This window comes from Trichomycterus rosablanca, chromosome 14 (genome assembly GCF_030014385.1).
Source record: "Trichomycterus rosablanca isolate fTriRos1 chromosome 14, fTriRos1.hap1, whole genome shotgun sequence".
Classification (NCBI taxonomy): Eukaryota; Metazoa; Chordata; class Actinopteri; order Siluriformes; family Trichomycteridae; genus Trichomycterus; species Trichomycterus rosablanca.
Genome location: NC_086001.1, coordinates 17,100,283 through 17,116,715, shown reverse-complemented (window position 1 = coordinate 17,116,715; position 16,433 = coordinate 17,100,283). Strand labels below are relative to the sequence as shown.

Below are 16,433 nucleotides of genomic sequence, written 5' to 3'. Positions count from 1 at the left end.
GGAGGGACAACGACACATTTGGGCCCAATTTGGACATGTTCACTGTGGGGTGTACTCACTTATGTTTCCAGCTATTTAGACATTAATGGCTGTGTGTTGAGTTATTTTCAGAAGACAGTAAATCTACACTGCTATACAAGCTGTACACTGACTACTCTAAGTTATATCCAAGTTTCATGTCTATAGTGTTGTCCCATGAAAAGATATAATGAAATATTTGCAGAAATGTGAGGGGTGTACTCACTTTTGTGATACACTGTATGTGTTGTTCTCGATGAGGGAATTCATCTCATCTTTCATAGCATCGATCCACAAATCTGCTTTTCTGAACTTACTGCCTCTCTGTAACTCTGAGGGATGTTACAGACTCTGTAACAGTAATCAATATTTGCTAATGTTTGATCTGCATCATGCACATCATCCGTATCATGCACATAGTCAGCCAAATATTGGGGTGGCTTCCTATTTCTCTTAGGGTAACGTAAACTGTGGTCATGCCCTTCCTTAGTACCATCTTGAGTGTCACCAAATGCTTCATTCGCTTCAACTGGAAGCATACTATCATCTTGAGCATTTTGTACAGATGGCACATATCTCTTATTAGGGAAATGACCTTCAGCCATTGTCAAGTCAATCTGGGTCTGTTGCACTGTAGCATCTTTTGTCAAGAATTTCACTAGCCTGTGTTTAAGGATTTTCCCATTTGCTGGAAAATAGACAAGATATGCAGGTATGCAGGGCAGGGATAGTACCTATGATAGGTACTATCATACCCAACAAAAATCCCTTTCTCGCATTTCGAATCTAACTTTTTCCTGTCATGCTTGTAAGCATAACATGTCGAACCAAACTTTCTCATCTTGGAAAGATCAGGCTTTCTCCCAGTCAGTGTATGGTATGGTGTTTGTTTTAGACGGCTATTAAAACACCTGTTGCGGATTACTGCAGCAGTCAATACTGCATACGTCCAGAACTCTTTTGGCAGATTGCTTTCTATGAGCAAACATCTAGCCATCTCAAAAAGTGTCCGCCAATTCCTCTCTGCTGTGCCATTTTGATGTGGCGAATATGGTGCAGATGTCTCGTGTTTTATGCCCTTTTTCCTAAGAAGTGTCTGAAAATCATTTCCTGTGAATTCCGAGCCATTATCTGATCTAAGGCACTTTACCGTCCCATACAATGTTGTGTCAGCTAAAAACTGTTCAGTGGCCTTGACAGTATCACTCTTAGCTTTTAAGAAATACACAAATACTGAGCTTGAGTAGTCATCTGTGAATGCTATGGCGTACTTAAACCCATCTCTTGCCACAGGATCTATAGGACCTGCCAGATCAGTGTGGACTACCTCAAGTACTGCTTTAGCTCGCACATCAGGTTCCCTATTCCTACTTTGAGTAAATTTTCCCTGAGTACAGACTTCACAATTCACTTTAGACATTTCTACCTTACCCTTGATCCTCATTCTCTCTACTACATTTTGTAACTTTGAAACATCATCATAGTTACAATGACCAAGAATCTCATGCCAGGTTTGAATGTCGTAGCACCCATTGCAACTGTCTCCGTTTTCCTCCTCAACAATGTTCAAATAGTACAATCTGTTATATTCCTTTATGTTGAATTTTGTAACATTCTTGTGAATAAGTTCGTCACACCCTTGGCGAAAACTTGAAGCTCCATTAGCTGTTGCAGCTTTAACTGAAAAAATGTCCTGAGGATACGAAGGAATGTATAGTGCTTTCTCTAATGTCGCATTTACAAGGTGTCCTTCACGGTCTATCAAGCACACCTCTGCCTCGCCCCTTTTCAGTGCTATGTCGCCAGTTTTCTTCCCATCCGCCAACTCAACGGTATGACTTTCAGATTGGAATGCATCATCAAAGTTCTTACATTTTCTGATGTCAGTAATTATGTGTGAAGTTGCACCCGTATCAACCATAAGGCGTTTTTGTTTGAGTCCACATTCCTGAAAATCACTCAACTTAAAAACAAACGTGTGTTCTTCTGCGTCGGTCGCCTTTTTCACCTCGTCCTTCTTTTTGTGTCGGCAGGATGTCTCCCTGTGGGTTCCACTCCTACAGTAGTTGCACCACTTAGTTTGCGCACGGCGGTTCCCGCTTGTACACGCTCTGGCTATGTGCCCTTTTTGTCCACAGTTGTAACATGTTATATCTGTGTCTGTATTTTTCTCTTTGCTTTTTCTTAGTGATGGTACATAATTCACTTTCATCACATTATCATAACTGAAGTTACTTTGATATTTCTCAGTCTCTTCGAAGCTCTGTATTTTTGTTTTAAACTCTGCAAAGGTTATATTGTCATTACTCTGAGTAATATGTATGACAAATGGTTTATATGACTCGGGTAAACCTTTCATAACCATGGCAATCAACACTACACAACCGTGCACATGTGTAGGTACATTATGTGGGTTTGTCTTTGAACATTCAAAAGTGCTCATTTATAGCTGCCGGGTTGCCACTACCTCTATGTTTTTATGTACAAACCCAATTTAAAAAAAAAAAACTTGGACGATAGGAAGCAGAAATACAATAAAATCAGAAAGCAGCCATATAAGTATACACACATTCACAGGTCAAAGGTCTTTTGTGGAAAAAGGGCAAGACCTAAAACAATACTAAATACCGTTTGAACTTGTACCTGTACCTTAGTTTGTTAAATTCCAGGTGTTGTTTATGTAAACACAAATCTCAAAAGCACGACTAATGAAATTCATTTATTTATAAATAGTGTTTATGGTTTTACACTTTATGTTAATATTAATTAAAATAATAATAATAAAATAATAATAAATAATAGTAAAATAATTAAAAGTCAGAAGAAAAGATTTATGACGTTCAGGAAAATTCACGTCTTTAAAAGCACCACGTTTTGTTAAACTCTCTTGAGTTTGCTCAGTAATAGGCCAATAAAACAGACACAGAGTTTCTTACATTTACACTGATTCTTATTCCACTGCAGATATAAACTCAAGATATTTCATGTTTTATCTGGTCAACTGTTACGATTCATGAATAAATAAAAGCTGATGCTCTTAATCTCATACTTTCCTAATACTTTTATTCTACACGGTCTAAATTTCTTTTAGTCTTCTGCCATGTGCAGTACAAGAATTCACTAAATTACACAGCAGTTCTCTTTTTAATTATTTACTTATTATGCCATTGGAAAAAAAGGATTGTAACCATTTATAAAGATCATGCCACATTCATCAGAGGAAATGAAGCCAGAATTAAATATGGCAGAGGAACAGGGTGGTATTCTTACTTTCAAAGATCAAATTACTCAGGTTAGAAAGTCCTGATACTCAGCGCATGCTCACCTGGTGTTATTAGCACCACACTTTAATCAACTGAGCTAACCGGCCAGTTCATCTAGTCTCTGTTTAGATCTTTGTACATACTTCTACACTAACCCCATTCAACCAACTACATGGCAGCACAAAAACCATTTGAGAGTCTGCACACTTACAGTGAAGATCAAAGCAAAACTTTATAGTGAGAAATCCTGACTTCAATCAATTTCACTGAGGAATAACAGAAAAACTACATCACAACCTACAGCACTTACACCACAACAGCTGGTTTTAACTACTCTGTACGTGTGTATCTGAAACAGACCAAACATTTCTTCAGTCTTCACTTGTGCAAATTATCTGCTAATGCAAATAATTATATTTTTTATGTTATTATAGTCCCAAAGAAGTCCAGCATCACATGTATGAATGACTACCACCCCATCGCTCTCACACCAATAGTGATGAAATGCTTTGAGAGATCTTAGCTCATATAAAGAGCAGTCTTCTTTAGCAGTGTAAAGAGCAGGTGGGTATAAGCCCTGTTTATACACAGGGCTGTTCTTTAGTACCCTTACATCATGAATCGACCCAGGATAACCAACAAAAAAATCCAAGTCTCATTTCTATTGTGTTGTCCTATGAAAATATATAATAAAATATTTGCAGAAATGTGAAGAGTGCACTTACTTCTGTGAGATACTGTAAGGTGGCAACACTGAGTATTATACTTTACTGTTTATTAGCCTGACTTAAATGTTAGCAAGTCATGTGACCTGTGTGTACCGTCCAATGAAATAGGTGTGTGCGTGTCTCTGTGGCGCAATCGGTTAGCACGTTCGGCTGTTAACTGAAAGGTTGGTGGTTCAAGCCCACCCAGGGACAAGTGACTTTTATTGAACAACCATGCATGTTGATCATAAACTTCAGTGTACAGTATATTATCTGGAAACAGATGCTCTTCATATAGAAATATGCTTTACACTTGCTTGATGGTAATAACTCTTAGTGAAGTCTTAATGAACAATTAAACATCAATTCAGGTTGTGTTTTCAGTTCAATTGGGAAAAATATTAACAGAGCCAGAGGTGGAGAGTAACGAATTACATTTACTCGTGTTACTGTAATTGAGTAGTTTTTTTGTGTACTTGTACTTTTAAAAGTAGATTTTTACAACCAGTAATTTTACTTTTACTTAAGTATGTTTTGTATTAAGAATTGTAATTCACTACATTTTAAATAACCTTTGTTAAAAAAACGCAAATAAATCGCGTCTTTGAAACTAAACTGGTGCTAAAATGAAGGAGCCGTAATTTAGGTATAGAGTAGGGAGGGAAGGGTGATTTTAAAAGTTTAACATGTTTGGAGTTTGATGTTTCATTATTTGACAACATAGTCTGTTGTCAAAGAATGGCAAAGTTTTGTCTGAACTGAGAAAAATGTTGATATCCTCAATAGAGCTGAAAACAGAATTCCAGTTATCAATCAATGCTAAGTGTAATAATTGATATATTATGATATCACTAATAGCTGAACCCAGAATTCCAGTACAATAACAATGCTAAGTGCACTCTAAAAAATAAAACATTGGGTCAACAAAAAAAATTAAGGCAACGTTTTGCATTAGTCTTTTTGAGTTATGCCAATTGCTCGTAGAATTACGTTGATCCAACACAATATTTTAAATTACACAAACTTAATAACTGTCAACATGAACAGATATTTTTAAGTTGATGTTATTTAAAAATGCTTTTACTGAATTATGGAAAGCTAATCCACCAAACCTATAATATTGTGTTGGATTAACGTAATTCTACGAGCAGTTGGCATAACTCAAAAAGACTAATGCAAAATGTTGCCTTGATTTTTTTTGTTGACCCAATGTTTTATTTAATATTCATTTAATTTAAAAGTTGTTAATATTAAATAAAACATTGGGTCAACAAAAAAAATTAAGGCAACATTTTGCATTAGTCTTTTTGAGTTATGCCAACTGCTCATAGAATTACGTTGATCCAACATCCTGTAGCCTAATATCTCTAAACATTAATTTGAATGCACTGAATCTGCTGAATGTAAAACAATTTAAACAATGATACAAGAACATGGAAACATGAATTATTACCAAAAATCATTTATTACAGAACACATCTACTTTTAACAAATCCCATTAGTGGGCAACAATAAAAACTTTGAAAAAACAAATTCCACATATCAGTCTGTAAAACACATTTATAAAACAAAAGTGTCCTGAGCCCTACTCCTTGAACTCCTGCATTAATGCACTTATCAGCCATAACATTAAAACCACCTCATTGTTTCTACACTCACTGTCCATTTTATCAGCTCCATTTACCATATAACCACTTTGAAGTTCTACAATTACTGACTGTAGTCCATCTGTTTCTCTACATGCTTTGTTAGCCCCCTTTCATGCTGTTCTTCAATGGTCAGGATAGAGACGTAAAGTTAGAGATGTAAAGCTCATCTATTGCTGCTGTTTGAGTTGGTCATCTTCTAGACCTCAATCAGTGGTCACAGGACGCTGCGCTGTTGGCTGGATATTTTTGGTTGGTGGACTATTCTTAGTCCAGCACTGACAGTGAGGTGTTTGAAAACTCCAGCAGCACTGCTGTGTCTTATCCACTAAGCACAACACACACTAACACACCACCACCATGTCAGTGTCACTGCAGTGCTGAGAATGATCCACCACCTAAATAATAGCTGCTCTGTGGGGGTCCTGACCATTGAAAAACAGGGTGAAAGGGGGTAACAAAGTATGGAGAGAAACAGATGGATTACAGTCAGTAATTGTAGAACTACAAAGTGCTTCTACATGGTAAGTGGAGCTGATAAAATTGGACAGTGAGTGTAGATACAAGGAGGTGGTTTTAATGTTATGGCTGATCAGTGTATGTTAACTTTAGTTAGCAACCATATTCTGGATTTACCATTGCAAATATTACCCATAACTCAAAGCAATCCTCAAACAAAACAAAACTTTGAGAGTGCTGAACTCCTTGAAAGTTTTTAAAAAGTCAGAATACACTGTACTTAAGATTCATAACTTTTGAGCTGGCTTTTTGTCCATCCAGGTCAAGAAACAGCTTCTGAAATACCTCAAAGGTGAATTTCAGCTGCTTGGGATAGCTGAGGTTGAGCGCATATATTACCCCCATCAGCAAAGCACAGGATCTGGCGACATCAATACTGTCCAAGATCTTGGTTCCCTCAACCACAAGGGTAGCCTGCCCACCAATGATGGCAATCTTCATAACTTCCATTGCAAGATTTGCCTCAAACTCCTGCATGCCCTTGTAGAAAAAATTAAACTGTTAGTGTCAGCAAAAAGAAAAAGCATGAATCTTTTATATCAAACATTTATCATGCATAATTGAATGGTAACCCAACTAAAAATAAAAAAAATTGCACATTATTGCACAATTACCATCTGACTCATCTTCTATGTCAAATTATTCCCTGTACTGCATTCCTTTTTGTGTCATGCAAAGTTGACAATTTACATTCTTAAAGTGATACCTGAAATAGTATGAACTCTTCTATAATCAAATCAATCCATAGCAAAAAAGGTATCAACTTCTATACCTTTCTAATATATTTTGTGGACAAACAAATAGACAGACAGACACAACCAGTCACAAACTCTCAAAAGTGAAAAACTGGTTAAATGCGCAACTGTTTATATCAGTATCATACTAACTGTAACACTGCGTAATGCAAATAAAATGTTAACATTTCAGTAAAGAATGGAATTCAGATTCTGTAATATGTAAAAAGATATTTATCTCCTAATACAATATTTTAAGTATTTTACTAGGCCCAAACTGTATGCATTCTCACAACAATTCTACTATAAATCTTCCACAGTATTCAAACCATGTGCTATTTAATGAAGCCAGTTGACCGATGTAGACATAATTCTATACATTCTTATAGAATATATTGCACACAGTCAAATTAAGAAGCTGCTTTTTGCCAATTGTAAAAACAGACCAGACACTAAAGAAAAGACAACCAAAGAGACTCAACATGAAAAGTTTGCAGCAATGGTGGAGAACTCCGATCATGGAGGGCAGGATTCCAGCAGTTTGTTGATTTTCCTGTTCAAACATTACTCATTAGTTAATTACAAGCTTTGGTTCAAACTAGAGGGTATTGAATTGCTTACACTGTTTTCTATGAAAAGGTCATCCTCCTTTTCTCCAAGATACACAATAAGGCAGCGAATGGCAGCCTCTCTCTGTCCATCAGCTGTGTTGTTCTGATTTATAAAGATAGATCAGGGATTTGATATGGCATTTAACTGAATAAATGATTGTTTTTATTTAGTAATATGCAGTTCAAAATAAATTTTAGTTCACAATTATACCTCAAGAATCATGTCCTTAATGCACCGGATCCTCAGGCCTGCAGCTCCTCCCTTTGACTGGGCTAAGGTCATAAGTTTCGGGGTGCACTGGTCAAGCTTGGCAAAAAAGGTTGATTCAAGGCTAACTGTAGTTAGCCTCTTGAATTCTTCATTTATCTGCAGGGCAAACAAAGGAGTCATGGTTTGAGAAAACTAAACGTATTTATCTACACACTTATCTACAGTTTGAAATACTAGTCTTGTAAAACTGTTTTCCGAATGTTAGTACAGACTCACCTGTGCTGCATTAAAAAGAGCAGGCCATCGATTCATGAAGTCACTGATGGCAGGGGCCTTATTAATTATTTCCTGCCTGCGAAGAGAGAACGTCTTGACCATTTTCTCAGCTACCACCTTGGAGTTTCCCCTTTTCATTACCTCACTTAAGAGTTCCACTCTCTCGTTTTCTAAACTTGCAGTAGTTTCACCTTGAGTGTGAGGTGGTAGGTAATTTACTTCAGCTTTTCTTGGTTTTTTTACATTCTTTGCTGGAGTCTGCTCATGTGCTGCTTTTCTCTTGAGTGAGTTTACTTCAAGTTCAGGACAGCCAAGACCTCGAAGTTTGGATCTGAAGTTGTTCATCTTATATTTCAGGCGCTGCATCCATCCGTAACACCCATTAAAGGACCCCGGCTCCTTGAGGCAAGGGTGTTTTTGAATCAGGGCCTCTGCTACTTGACTTATCTGCAGACCTGATGGATAAGCAGTATACTCATATATAGCCTCTGCTAGTTTTCCAAGAATGTCTGGGAGCAGTTGGATGAAGTCTTTACCACTGAAAAGAGTCCCATCCTTATTTAATTTTTCATTGGCTGACTTAAGTAGAATCTCTGTACTGGAAGAAAAGCGGGGAATTATAAATTCAGGGGGCCAACGCTGTGAACGGTGGCCTGGGCTGTCTTTGGAAAATGAGACGGGCAGTGTATCACTACTTGATGCATATGAGAGGGTATCTTCACATGACTGATCAAAAGGAGAAGCACAGCGTTCAGTCACATTAGTCACATCAGTTAGGGTCAAAGTTACTGAAGGGGGCTCCAGGATATACACAACCTTGATTGTGTCCTTATCCTTGATATCAGTTATTGAACATAGGGAGAAGTAATCACTACCAAAATCAACATCTTTATAGTGTAGACTGAAGTTTACATTAATCCCAAATGTATCACAAATGATTGAGTGAAGTTCTTCCACTGTCCCAGGAATTCCAAATGGCAGTGGCAGTTTACGGACATCATGATCCGCAAGGATCACACGGAGTTGGGCTGGTTGTGACATAAGGCAATCTGAAAGTTAATGAAATGTTTGTCATTGTGCAAAACAGATGGTGATAATTAACTGGTTAATCAATAACAGACATAGAATACATTGATTAATGCCATCAGATTAAAAAACACAGTAAATAAAATATTTACATTTGAATTTAAATCAGAGAATGCCATCTATGGAACATAAATGTAGCGCTTAAGAGTGATAATGTTTCTTCCACCAATCATGTAAGATGGTAAAGGGAACATGTCTGATAGCTCGGCTGGCTCTAGGACTTTTACTGTGTGTGTTTTCTCAAGCACAAAGCTCCTCAGGTGTTCCACTGACCAAGCATTTAAGCATTTCACAATAAATCCAATGGTACCCTTTACAACTACAGTTTGGATCAGCTCTCCAAAATCTGGTAGACCACCTGTGGAATTATTAGCCAAGATCATTCCACTGGTGTACTTGGTGCCACTGTAAAACACATTACTAGCCATTTGGACATATGTCTCACCAGGAAACTTATCCTGCAATGCTTTCTGGATATCCTCTTTCAGCAAACTAACATCCACTGTAGACAATGATGTGGCCTGTAGTAGAGGTCTGACATCACTGAAATCATGCTGGTTATAAGCAACCATCAACTGATGCTTCATGGAGAGTGACAACAGAATATTTCGAAAGCTACGGGTATGCCTTACAACACGCTTAAAAAAACTGTGTTTTGCCTCAAACCGCATTGTCCACAGTGACACCAGAGGGCCAAAAGCCCTGATTAGGTCTGGATAATGTTCCAGAAAATGATGTTTTGGAATGATTTTTTCCTGTGGGAAAACCTGATGAAACCTGTGTCTGTGCTCAGATATTTTGCTATCTAAGTAGCAAATAGTCTCCTCTGAGTGAATTTGACTAACAACAAGCTCAACAATGTCTTTAAGCACAAGAAGCACTTCCCATGTTGGGTCTCCCTCAGGGATTTTTGATCCAATTATTAGCGGCAGGAGTCGCAGCAATGTCCAATTTTCATGGGCATTCCCTCCCACACTTCTGCATGCAGCAAAGTTCACAGAAACAAGCTGTGGTGCATCTGCCTTGTCTGACCATTTATATGGGAACTCTTTGATGCATCTGTTCAGCTCTTCAAGAGTGAAGTATTTACTCTGAATGAACACTGAGGCACAGTGCCAATTCTAGGGGCACTATACCTTCAAAGAGATCATGCAACACATCAGGTGGATAGCCAGACAAAACATCAAAATATTTCAGTTTTCCTGTAAGTGCACACTGCCTCTTCACTCCACAAACATGAGTCAAACTGGCATTGCCCTGTACAGTCTGAATATGCAGTGTGTGCTGTTCTTTAGTCCTGGGTGGGAATGCCTGTGTTCTTACTTCTTTTGTCTGAAAGGCTGCCTTCTCACCTAGACAAAACCTGCAGACATATGAACAGGAAAAGCTCTCAACAAATCCTCCCACAGAATGGGCTCCAAGATTGTCTGCAACAACACTAAACACTGTGCCTTTAACTCTTCTCCCCAGTGTTGGAATATACAGTCCTTCTTCCTCTAGGATTACAAGATCTTTAAGCAGTGGCTCCAACACAGCACTGTAACCAAATTTCTTAATGTCCACAGCCTTGCACAGAACTGCTAAGAAAATTGAGTTTAGTGCAGATCGGAGCAGTGAGGGGACGTTAGCTAGCATCCAGTACACAGCTGTGATTTTGTGTTTTTTCCTGGATGTACCAAGAGGATTGCATATTTCAAAATCATCCACATAGAGAATGAGAGTAATGGTAATGTCATCTCCTGAAAACAGCTCATTGGTTTTGTAATAAGTGCCATCATGAAATGACTTATACAAAGTACTCTGACTTTTACCATCACGCAAGATGCAGTCCTGTATATCTTTGCTGCTCAAAATCTGAAGTAATGACTTCAGAATCGGAACATACTGAAAGCTGCTTTTAGCACTGAGAACATACTCAGTGGGTTCAACCACAGAAAACTGCTCCTTAAAATACTCTCTTCTTTTGTAGGCAGAGGTAAGACTACCATCACTACTCAAAGCAGAGCTAATGGGGTTAGCACAACAAAGGTCCTTTACCATTTCTGACACAATGACCTCATCAAGTTCACAGTTATGCCTCCTCAGGCAAGACTGTAAAATATCTTTCATGATGGGAGTGGAGGCTGAATGAGAGATAAAATGCAACTCCTCTACAACCTCATCAATGCATCTGTTGGGTACATTAAATATACTCTCTAACTTCAAAAACAAGTGAGCCAAGCGTTTTTCAATCAGCTTTGGCAAGTCTCTCACATTACCATCATCATCTTCAATGTCATCAATACTAGGTTGGTCACCCTCCTGAATAATTAAATCAGAGCAGTCAGCTGTATTTGAAGGGCTTACAAACCTCTTTACCAGGTCTTCTTTAAAGTCATGTAATGAATGGGGAGTATGCTTGCGAGTTCTGTGGGCAGCGAAAGTTCCATAAATGTTAGTTTTGAAATTGCAGTTTTTAAAAACACAGCTGACAGTTTCTTGTTTTCTCAAATGGCGACCAAGATGTTCAAAATACTCTTTTTTGGTTGAGATTGTGCCTACACTGCAGCACTGGCAATGAAAACTGACTGTTTCGGAAGATCTTACACTTTCTTGGGTTGAGTGTTTTCTTGATAGGTGTGACCTGAGGCTACCCCATGTTTTAAAGGAACAAAAACAATCCAAATGAGGACATGGCATAGGTTGTCTTCCATGGCAGTGATACAATCTATAATGTTTTAACAACTCAGTTTTGGTAGTTCTCCTAAATGTACACAATTTGCAAGCCCAATGCATTGTGTTATAACAAATCTGTGGTGGTATTTTTGTTAATTAATTGCCAATTTAACAAATTATTAACAAACAATTTCCCTTTAAGATAAAAAGATATAAAAAAGAAATTACATATGTCAAAACACGTTTGGTGTGGAGTAAACCATAAATATGTCTAACTTACTTAAAGAGTACAAAGCTATGATACACCAAACCTTACAATGGCAATTAACCAAAATACATGCCCCAAACAGTATACAGTATTTAAAAAATTATATGTATTAAACAAATGAGTAATGTTAATTGTTTAGTTTATTTTTAACCTAGAACGCAAACACGTAACAATTAGCTAGCTAACCTTAGCACAGTTGTTTGCTACTTTTCCTACACAAACATCGCAAAATAGACTACACAAAAATATGGTTTTAATAGCTCACCGGGAACATTTTATGTAAATGCAAATATTTTAATCCACAAAAATGTCAAGTTTATAACACCAAATGGTGTGTCGTCTATGCCAGGCTGAAGAAAAGCTGGCTAGCTAACTAGCTAATTTGAATAGCACTCAAACTCTCTCTTTCCCGCTCTCTCGCGCTTGTAAGTTTGTGCCTACCGACCTTCACCTGCAAAACGGGCAGATTATTCAAATCACAAAAGTGAAATATCTCTCTCTCTCTCTATATATATATATATATATATATATATATATGTCAAAAAAATTTGTAAGGGTTAGAATGCTCACCTCGCTTGTGAAAAACTCACTCCTCAACGAAGAAAGCGCGCCTTGAGAACGCAGACCGTTGTTGTCCGTGTGGGCGGGGCGAATTCAAAATACTGAGAAAATTAAGTCATACAATGTATGTATTTTAAGTTGCTAGAAGCTAAATTTCGTTCTTTATTGTTTAATCTAATATCTTAAATTCAGGTGATTCATTATAGTGTGTTGAAACAACACTTATAATTTGTGCGTTATCAGAACTCAATAAAATAACAACTGCAAGTAAAAAATTGTGTAATATAATGTAACTTGATTTTTTATCATACAGCAGTGCATATATTTAAGTATTGGCTAAAGGCCATCTGAATTACTTTTTAGAGTGTGTCGTTATTGTTATCTAAGCAAAAAATTTATGCTTTTTGTTAAAATGTAACATGCCTGAGGAAAATGTCGATGTCCTCAATACAGCTGAACACAGAACTTCACTTAGCAATCAGGGCTAAGTGTAATTAGTGATATAATATCTATATGGAGACTTTTTTAACCAATGAACCAACAAAACCTTGAAAAATGTTGATGTTCTTATTATACCAAATATCTTTTACCTCAATGCCATACGTGAGCTGAACAATGTCAGTTTACTCACTCCTATGTGGACTTTGTGGCTACTCAGACCACACCTCTGTTATGTTGATTCCAGCACACAGACCGCTCACCAGTTGCTACAAACCAGAACTAAAACAGGTAAAGACCTGGCTAGCGGTGGCCTTCTCTGCTCTTCAGTACACTGACTGGGACGTTTTTATTTATCTAAAAGCAGGACAGAAGCTTTCAGGAATCAATATTGAGACTAAGGATTAAAGTTCAATATGTAGATATTTTATTAGCAAACAAGCAATAACAAGCAAAATACATAAATGACACAAAAATGACCATAACAATACTAATTCTAGACTGGATAGGTGGCCATTTGCCCAGACTGTAGCAACTGCTCAAGTATATGAAAACATCAGATTGTACAAAACTGAGTGTACCAAGTTATATAAGCCAAACAATGAAAATGTGTGAAACACAAGTTATATAAGTAACATCTGTGCCAACATATAAAAATAATAATACAATTTATTTATAGGCGCCTTTGAAAACACTCAAGAACACCTTACAATACAAAACATTAGTTCATAATTAATTACAAGACGAATTTCAGTTTTATCAGCATTTAATGTGAGAAAATTGTAAGAGAACCATGTTCTTAATTCTATTAGACAATCAGAGAGAGATGGAGGAGGAAGAGTAGCCGTGAGCACAGTGTACAGGTATAGCTGGGTGTCGTCCGCATAACAATAAAATTGAACGTTGTATTTCCTAAAGATACGTCCTATGGGAAGCAGGTAAATTATAGACAGTATAGGCCTCAAGACAGAGCCCTGAGGGACACCACTAGTAACAGGAGTTACTGTGAACATACTGTACACGTCTAGAAATGTATGAAGAAAACCAACCAAGCACAGTATCACTAAGACCAATATATGCTAGCCGATCAAATACCTTTTATTTTCAATTCACTTCCACTATTAACTGATAGCATTCACCTACATCAGGCTCTAAACCTCATAGTTCTACCCACCATTCACTCCACTATAGATAATCACATTATTTCCCAGTAATAGTTTAACCTAAAGATTTATACTTTTATTATTACTATTTACTTATTAATATTTACTGTGTAATTAATGACCTATTAATTACACAGTATAATTCATTCATTGCTAACCATTTCTCCTCAACACTCACTCACTCACTATATTTTTATATTTTAGCTTGTTTGGTACAATCTGATGAGTCACACTTGTGTCGAAGTGCTGATAAATGAGCAAAGCAGCTCCAACACTGTGAGCATCATTTCTGTAAAATGTGAATGCACTGGTGTTTTTTGAGATGACTGTTGATTAAAACTTTTTCCACATTGTGAGCACTGATATGGTTTCTCTCCAGTGTGAATGCGCTGGTGTATTTTAAGAGCACTCTGTTGATTAAAACTCTTTCCACACTGTGAGCACTGATACGGTTTCTCTCCAGTGTGAATGCGCTGGTGTATTTTGAGATTACTCTGTGTAATAAAACTCTTTCCACACTGTGAGCACTGATACGGTTTCTCTCCAGTGTGAATGCGCTGGTGTCTTTTGAGATCACTCTGTCCATTAAAACTCTTTCCACACTGTGAGCACTGATACGGTTTCTCTCCAGTGTGAATGCGCTGGTGTCTTTTGAGATCACTCTGTCCATTAAAACTCTTTCCACACTGTGAGCACTGATATGGTTTCTCTCCACTGTGAATGCACTGGTGTATTTTAAGCTTACTCTTTGAATTAAAACTCTTTCCACACTGTGAGCACTGATATGGTTTCTCTCCAGTGTGAATGCGCTGGTGTATTTTAAGAGCACTCTGTTGATTAAAACTCTTTCCACACTGTGAGCACTGATACGGTTTCTCTCCAGTGTGAATGCGCTGGTGTATTTTGAGATTACTCTGTGTAATAAAACTCTTTCCACACTGTGAGCACTGATACGGTTTCTCTCCAGTGTGAATGCGCTGGTGTCTTTTGAGATCACTCTGTCCATTAAAACTCTTTCCACACTGTGAGCACTGATACGGTTTCTCTCCAGTGTGAATGTGCTGGTGTCTTTTGAGATCACTCTGTCCATTAAAACTCTTTCCACACTGTGAGCACTGATATGGTTTCTCTCCACTGTGAATGCACTGGTGTATTTTAAGCTTACTCTTTGAATTAAAACTCTTTCCACACTGTGAGCACTGATATGGTTTCTCTCCAGTGTGAATGCGCTGGTGGGTTTTGAGATTACTCTGTGAAATAAAACTCTTCCCACACTGTGAGCAATGATACGGTTTCTCTCCACTGTGAATGCGCTGGTGTATTTTGAGCTCACTCTGTGTAATAAAACTCTTCCCACACTGTGAGCACTGATATGCTTTTTCTCCAGTGTGAATGTGCTGGTGTATTTTGAGAGCACTCTTTGTATTAAAAACCTTCCCACACTGTGAGCACTGATATGGTTTCTCTCCAGTGTGAATGCGCTGGTGTATTTTGAGAGCACTTTTTTTATTAAAACCCTTCCCACATTGTGAGCACTGATGTGGTTTCTCTCCAGTGTGAATGCGCTGGTGATTTTTCAGATTACCCTGTTGATTAAAACTCTTCCCACAATGTGAGCAGTGATATGGTTTCTCGCCAGTGTGAATGCGCTGGTGTATTTTGAGAGCACCCCGGGTACTGAAGCTCTTCCCACACTGTGAGCAGACGTTTCCTTCTTCCTGTGAGAGAGGTGTTAATGCTGACAGTACCAGAGGACGTTTGCTGATTACTGGAGCTTCTGGTGGGCGTCAGATCCTCATGTTCAGTCTTAATCTTCACCAGAGTCTCATATTTATCAAAGCTTTCACTGTATGATGCTTCATCCCAGGTTCCTCTGATTCTATTCAATCCAAATCTTATTTTACTCAAGATAAAAAATATCTTACTGAGTTCATCTTTATCTTCAGGTTCTTCCTTCTTCACAGGCTTCATCTGGAAACCTCCACACTGTTGGTCCTCTGGGGTGAGGTGTTCCTCAGAGGTGACGTGTTCCACAGGGATCGAGGTTCCTTCACCTGAAATTTCTTTGTTTTGTGAAAGAAAAAAAATAAGTTTGTTATTGTTGGTAGTACTTTGTTGGTAGTACTTGCTACTTGCTATTGTTGAGTGCACTTGCTACGTCACTTCCGGTGGTACGCACGCTGAGACGCTAGCCTAGTTGTTTGTTTGTAGCCTTTAGCTAAATAACTTTTTATATACATATGTTTTAAACATATAATTTATACGTTAATCTTCCGT

At 37.8% G+C, this 16,433-nt stretch overlaps 1 pseudogene; it reads right to left on the bottom strand.

Annotated features, from left to right (window-relative positions):
* The window catches only part of LOC134326742 (zinc finger protein 850-like), a 143,499-nt pseudogene extending 127,646 nt beyond the window's left edge, over window positions 1-15,853 (bottom strand).
* Between the last annotated feature and the right edge of the window lie 580 nt (window positions 15,854-16,433).